The following is a 7,659-nucleotide window of genomic DNA, read 5'->3' as shown; positions in this document are numbered from 1 at the left end:
TATCATCAACTGATCGTCTCTTAGACCTGAACTTATCTTTTCTGGTCTTTCCACCAACTGCACCTTTCTGCTCAACTATGCCTGATAAAGAGTCACGCTTATGCTCCTTTAACTGAAGCAATTCCGCCTTCTCTTTCTCGATAGTCGACAACAGCTTCCTTTTACGAATCTCCTTCTGTAGCGCCAAATTTTCGTTTCGCACACGAACTAATTCCGCCTCCAAATCCTCCGAACCACTACTTGCTTTCCACGCCTGCTCCTTATCAACAACATATTCAGTGTTAACTACCGACATCCTGCTATTTTTTGTCGGAGAAAAAGGTCCCAAGCTGGACACAAAAAGATCGTTCTCCTGGGGTATTTCGACACGCCCGTCTAAATCGCTGGCGACTTTCAAGCCTGTCTCATTGAATAATTTGTAATTAACCGGTACTAAAGCTCGTTAAGAATGGCGTTGTCCCAAAGACATCAAACTGACCTGCACATCTGCAATATTCGCCAAAATGACTGTGCTTACGCACGGACGTAACCGCTGCTGACGAATATCTAAAGTGTGCTCTATGAATAGCACAAACGCACAAACCAAGGTAATACTGCTCAAAGCAACCATTTAGACCATTAAATTTAGATGTGTCTAATCGTGCGATATCAACCGAAAGTGAATGAAAGTTCTGTAATTTTACCAAGAAAAAAAATAATCACGTGTGATCAATCAGAAACATATATACTAGGGATCTAATAACAAACTTCAAAGAGAGGTCGTAAAAATTCTAGAATTAAGAATTTTTAAATTATCAAAAATTTACCAATCCGGGAAATTTATGGAACAGTTGGTTTACTGAAACCCAAGGGACACTATCCCTATTAAATAAGTACTGAACCCCTTCGTAACTTTTATAAACTCAGTAGACACTAATTTTAGTGAAAGAAAAACAACCCAAGAAGGAAATCTAGTATACAAGCAAACGAGCAGTTGAGTGCTTCGTATACACTATCAGTTGATCCTCAATATCAGAAACTGTCTGTTAGTTTTTCTCCGTGATACTCCGTCTAACACAAAAATATGAGAAATTTTCCCAATAGGTTCCACCCATATCAGCGACATATGGATATCCTGCACACTCGTACCTGGGTGTAATACCTGAATTCCTAATAGTAATAAATCAAATCATTACATAAGACCCTGATAAAACACATGCACTTCGTGAGCAGCAGGCAACGACAAGGGCGACTGATAATAAGCAATGAAAAAGGAACAAATATCAGGGTCGGAAAAAAGAGAGTTGCCAGCCGGGGTTCCTCAGAAAAAAGGGCGTGCTAAGACATTAATTACAATTTTTACATATGAAAATGAAAAATTTCCAATAAAAAGGGGATGCCAACCCCTTGCACCCTCTCTGGATCCACCTCTGGATATGGTGAAAGGCAACAAATGCACCATCGTATAACCTTTATAAAAATAGTAAATACTTACAGAGATTACCAAAATGTCTTCAATCAGTATAAAAAACACCTTTAAGCAAGCTCTGAAAGTCCCCGACAACAAAAGTAATTAAATCCATGATAACAGAGTAAGGTCTGAAATGTGTAACCCGTACCCGTTGCAACTTTTACCCGTACCCAAATAATAACGTTTTGCTAAAATAGTCATTATTGTGGTATGTTGAGAACTGAAAATTGCATAAGAAGTGCAGAAGTCCGTATCAATTCATTTGTAGGTAGGGAAATGATATATATTTTTCTAATGTTTCTTGCTTGGTCGGTTTTCTAATTTCAAATGGTCTAAATGTGTAACTGGAAGTTACCGTACCAAAATAATAATAATTGACTATTTTACACTTTCCTGTCCGAATTTTACGTTTTTCTGAAAACATTGGGAGGTTAGGGAGTAATCAAAGGAACCAAGAATCTAGCGGAAATCAAAAGAATGCAATCCAGGCACAAAGACAAGACATGAAAAACAGACAAAAACAAGAAAGAACACACAGGAATTAAAACAATACACACAAAGGGACAAAAGTAAATGAGCAACTCGGACTGCACTAAAAAAACTGGGAGCATGGACCAGATGCACCGGTAGGGTAAGCGTCCTTTGCTTTTCAAGAAACACCCGCCGAGTTGCTCATGAAAAGTCAAGTCCGGGGTAGACGAAAGAGGAAAGGAAAACTATGGTCGACACGTTGAACAAATCAGTTTTCGTGGTTTAAATTTTAAACCTTCACTTGAGACTTTGGATAAGGAATTGAAAGATTTGATATTAATTTAATAAAGAAGTGATTGTGTTTGAATTCCGTACCGTACCTAGCGTCAATCCCCGTACCAGCAAAGAGTAGAGACGATCTTATACAGGATGAAAAGGAAACTTTTAAGTCTCATAAACAAAGCCTTCTGCGATTTTATTTATCGTCAATAACTATTTTGACAACATTATGATGTTCTAATGTCAAACATGCATTAACATTGTACAGGTACCAACAATACCGGACTTTGATTTTGGGAACGGGAATTTCGGGTTACAAATTTTAGTCCTTTTTAAAGCAGAAAACCGAATAAAAACATATCTGAAAAATGATTAATTCTTGCCTAGCCATCATGTCATTTTGTACATATGTACCAACTTCCAGCTGGAAATATCAAGTAATAATAAAGAAATTTGAAAAATAATATTTGGGTACGGGGAAAAGTTGGTACGGGTACGGGTTACACACTTTAGACCCTACTTGGAAACAGAACGATGACACTACTTCAAAGTAAACTAAAAAGTCAAACACATTAATGATCAACATCTGACTCTGGACAGGCGCATGTCTGCGGTGAGGTTAAACTAGACTTATAAGTCCTTAACCATCCCCTTAAATGTAAGGTCAAGGAAGACCTCGAAGTAATAAAAAAATATTCATGTAACCAAATTGTATAATAAATAAACCGATCAAAACTTAGTCCTGTTAAAGAATAACCACTTGTTTTAACGCAGTGTATATTTATACAGTCCGTTTATCAAGATATATTTTTGGATCTTCTTTTTTTCCTTTGTATTATTGCTTTTGGTATTCCTGGCTGTACACGTACGTTGATGTCCTAAAATTTCCTAACACTTGAATCACCATTTCTTACAAAATATGAATTCCACTGAGAATCATCCATATTCGATGAATTTTCAACGAAAGAATGGATCCACACCTTGAAATTTCGGTTTGGAGATGCATGTAGTAGAGAAGAGTCCTGTAGACTGGAGGAAGTTGAACAAAGACCTAATCTCAAGGAAGAAATGGGCAAAAAACTTTTCCTTGTTTGTGCTCACTTTGATGTAGAATTTTTTTGTAATAAATTTAAACCAAAATTTGTCCTTGTCATTGTTGTCTATATTACAATATGAGTTTAACTCCTCGAAATTGTGTACGTATTTACAGTAAATGATTACCTTCCTCTAGGAATTTTTCAAGGATAAAAACTTTTGTTGTAAAAATCACTATGCAGTTTAAAGATCATTTAACTAAAAACAACTTTGTAGCTCATAGATTTGAGCAATTTAAGAATGCAATTAAGTTGGGAAGTCAATGGTACAGAGATGTGGTGAATACAGAGAATATGACGCACTTTGAGTATAAATCCATTTTTTTCTCTCCAAAACAAAAAAAAGTTACTAGTGAACCCATACCCTATGATTACCACTTTTTTTTATGATGAATCACTATTGCTGAGTGTTTTATACCTGTCTGCCTTCAATAATGTATGTGGATTCCTTTCACCTTTTCTGCATGATTGTTTCACAAATATGTATAAGATTAAAATACAAGTAACTCTTATGTTTTGCAAATATATAAGTGCTAAAAAATCAGGCTTCATGTTTTTATATTTTCATTATTAAGAGATGTTGACGTGTACATTTACAGCTGCTTCATGCTACACATACATGTACCAGCAATTGAGAATCATGAACTTTGTTTCATGCTTAAACAGTGTCCCAGCATAGAAATGGTATGTTTTACTTTTGCTTTCTTCTCACTTTATCTAGTGAAACTTGTAAGTGATAACCACTGAAAAGAAATCAAGGAAAAAATCCTAACAGTGTCTGATATATGCAAAATGTTACAATGTAAATTCATGAAAATATACACGTATTTTAACCATATTATATGGAGAAACCTCCTCTTGTTGGGAAATATTGTTATATGTACATATAATTTCGTGCAAATCAGGCAAAAATAAGGGTTGGGTGGTTATAACAGTCCCAGGTTTTTACTGGTTTTTAAACCACCTGATCAATATTCACACAGTGATCAATACTGGTCGACTGAAAATTTGCAAACAATATTTCTGTCATTATTCATAGTTTTTGTCCTACTTAAAAAAAAAACAACGTTAATATAGTATATATCTACTATATTTCAGTGTTCTTAGATTTTATTCTTTTAATATCTCTATCAGCTGTATTAATTCAGAAAAAATAAACATTTCTTTCTATAAAATAATTCAAATTTATCTGAAATAACATAACAAACTTTACAAAAATGTACAGTGTATTTCATGAGCACATCTTTGTTTCAATAACTATTAATAACAAGTAACATACATGTAAGTAAGAGTAGAACAGGTTACTTTTCACCTGTCATTGTTAAAACAACATCCCCTCATAACCAGATAGATCATAAAGTGTGGTTTGAAGTGATGAGTTTAAAACAATAAATTAAAGTAATTTCATTTACCAGACAAAAAAACTTCTAAATACAGAAAATGGAAAGCTTGCTATGGATATTGCTTTAGGGCTTCTTTCATGTATGATTTTAACTACCTGCTGATTTTTAATGATGTTTGTACCACCCATTTCAAAATCTCTGGACCAATCCCTGATTGCTGATTTATCTATGAGAAATTAATGTCACATTGTTAAGTAGAAAACAAATTAGATACACGTATTACTATATTACAAATGTCATGATTTCATGTATGAAATCTTTGATACTGTACTGCATATGCCAGTAACCATAGTTAGAGTACATGCACATGTATTTTTGTGGTTTTCAGTGTAAATTTCTTGTTCACAGACATACAAATGTAAACTGCAAATATTGCTAAGAAATATGACTACTCTGTTCTACACTAGCAATAATAACAGTATACCTACCACCAGTTTTGAAGATATTAAATAACTGTGTACATACAAAGTATAGGAATAAATAATGTATACCTTTAACACTTACCTAGTACGTTGTACCTGTAAGAATGTCCATGAAAATCAGCTCTTAGAAAAGGTCTACTTTTGGTACACTAGTCTTGATAATTCCAACACATTTTCAATGCACTTTCATGGACACAGAATTTGTAACATAACTGTGTCTTTCTTGTGTCATGAAAATCCTGTTTCTTACTTGATGATCTGCATTCTAAAAAAATGTGTCTGGTATATCTTGACAATGTACTGAAAAAGAACCATATTGATAATCAGTTATGACTTACATGGATATAATACACATGTACATTGTGTTATTATTTCTTTAAATTCCATACTGAATAGTACATGCCAAAATCTGTATCACATGCAGTATCAACTGGAGACTCATATATCAACTCAAAGGCAACTGGCCCGCGGGGTGATATAGGTCGAGGGTTGATACTGCATATCAAACAGATTTTCATATCATGTTTATTCTTTCTTGTATTTTATCTATACAAAATGTACGTCAATTGTGTTCTGTGCAAGGTGTGATTATATGATATGCAATATATGTCTAGGGGTGTGATATAGGGTATGCCATATAGGTCTATGGGTGTGATTTAGAAATGCGTTATAGGTCCATGGGTGTGATATACAGTATGTAATATAGGTCTAGGCGTGTGATATAAGGTATGCAATATGTGTCTGTGGTGTGATATATAGGATACTTGAAATGGGGTTAGGGGTGTGATATACGGTATGCAATATACCGGTAGGTCTATGGGTGTGCGATATAAGTCTAGGGTGTGATATACAGAAGACAATAAACGTCTAGGGAGGTGATATAGAATGCAATATAGGTCTAGGGGTGTGATATACGGTATGTAATATAGGTCTAGGGGTGTGATACAGTATGAGATATATGTATGTCTATTTATCCTGCAATGAGGTTATTTGTTAAACGAATAAAGGTATACGGTTATTTTTTTTTTGCTGTATCCGTACATTAGCAGGTTATCGACTTTCTGACTCCTTCCACTCACGTGATCGGCGGAACTACTTTTTTCTGGTATGCGTAAATTAATCATGGCCGCCACCATAGATACGATATAAACAAATTACGACTACGTATCCGGTTAATCTTTTTTTTTTGCTGTTTTGTTTCGTTTTCACCTGAATGAAATAAAAGATTTTATGTAAACCAAATGATGATTTTTTTTTGTATTTTTTTTTCACCGTCATATATATGGCAAATCCAAAATCTCGTTCAGATTTGATTCATTATCAGTTTGCAGACGACTTCCCCTGTCATTTCAGTCATGTCGGACTCGGAGCCAGAGTGTTCGTCATAATTTAACATAAACTGGTCCCCACTTAAAGAAATCGAAACATTACAATGTGATAAAACTCTTGAAGAGACAAATGACCAGGAAACTGTTATGGTCTTGGATTTATTATTGCCTAAACCCCAAGATAATGAATCAGAGGAAAACTACATTATAGATCTGCCCACACAACTGACTCCTCTTCTTCAAAAATCTCAAACAAATATTTCAAATCCAAAAGAAACTAGTGCACAAATTTCACCCCTGAACTCTACTGCCATATACCAAACAGAAACAAGTCAGCTTCTGGAACAGGGTTATGTTGCTACAAGATTGAAGTCATCATTACAGAAGTTTTATGGTCGTTATCATGAACTCGTGGATCGTTATGGTGTATCCATCAGCACCATGAAAACTGATTTATTCAACGGGTCATAGTTTTCCTTCCCTCGTTTGTCTACCCCGGACTTGACTTTTTATGAGCAACTCGGCGGGTGTTTCTAGAAAAGCAGAGGACGCTTACCCTACCGGTGCACCTGGTCCATGCTCCCAGTTTTTAGTGGAGTCCGAGTTGCTCATTTACATTTGTTACTTTGTATGTATGATTTTAGTTACTTTATGTTCTTTGTTGTGTATGTCTGTTTTCCATGTCTGGTCTTTGTCCCTGGATTACATTCTTTTGATTACCGCTATAACCTTGGTTCCCTTGATTACTCTTCCACCTTCCTCGCGAAATTCAAAACTTTAATGTTCTTAAAATCGACTTAACAACATTCAAAATATTTGTATTTATTGTTCATTTTACTTATTTGTCTCTTGGAATTAAATAAATTTTGATATATTGCTTATTTTCTTCAAACAGCTTTGACGGATTATATGGTGCGGATTGAATTTCAATGTTTACTGAGTCATGCGCCACGCGTATTAATTTTGTTCTTCGAGTTTAAAGATCGGGGCTCCTCAGGGGATATGCATTTTAAAATTTTATTTTAAAAATGTACACACGCACAAAACTATTAATATAACAGGATAAAAACAATATAGGTACATTGTCGAAAATTATTGAAGATATGTGTATTCGGTTTGGAACGGGGGAAATAGCTCGGCGGAGCCTCGCATTTCCTACCCGTTCTGTCGCCTCATCACATATCTTCAATAATTTTCGACAATGTACCTATA

General features: G+C 34.9%; 1 long non-coding RNA gene across 1 annotated transcript; it reads right to left on the bottom strand.

Moving 5' to 3' along the window:
- Positions 1-3,730: 3,730 nt before the first annotated feature.
- On the bottom strand, positions 3,731-6,265 carry LOC148624020 (uncharacterized). The gene is made up of 3 exons (XR_015920165.1): positions 6,161-6,265; positions 5,202-5,419; positions 3,731-4,037 (listed from the first exon to the last, which is right to left on the bottom strand). It is a non-coding gene; the product is annotated as an uncharacterized LOC148624020 (long non-coding RNA).
- Positions 6,266-7,659: the final 1,394 nt, after the last annotated feature.

The sequence above is a fragment of the Perna viridis genome, chromosome 2, assembly GCF_037379345.1.
Source record: "Perna viridis isolate PV_CMFRI_1.1 ecotype Kerala chromosome 2, ASM3737934v1, whole genome shotgun sequence".
In the NCBI taxonomy this organism is placed as follows: Eukaryota; Metazoa; Mollusca; class Bivalvia; order Mytilida; family Mytilidae; genus Perna; species Perna viridis.
The sequence above is the reverse complement of the archived record's forward strand: the minus strand, read 5'-3'. Positions and strand labels throughout refer to the sequence as shown.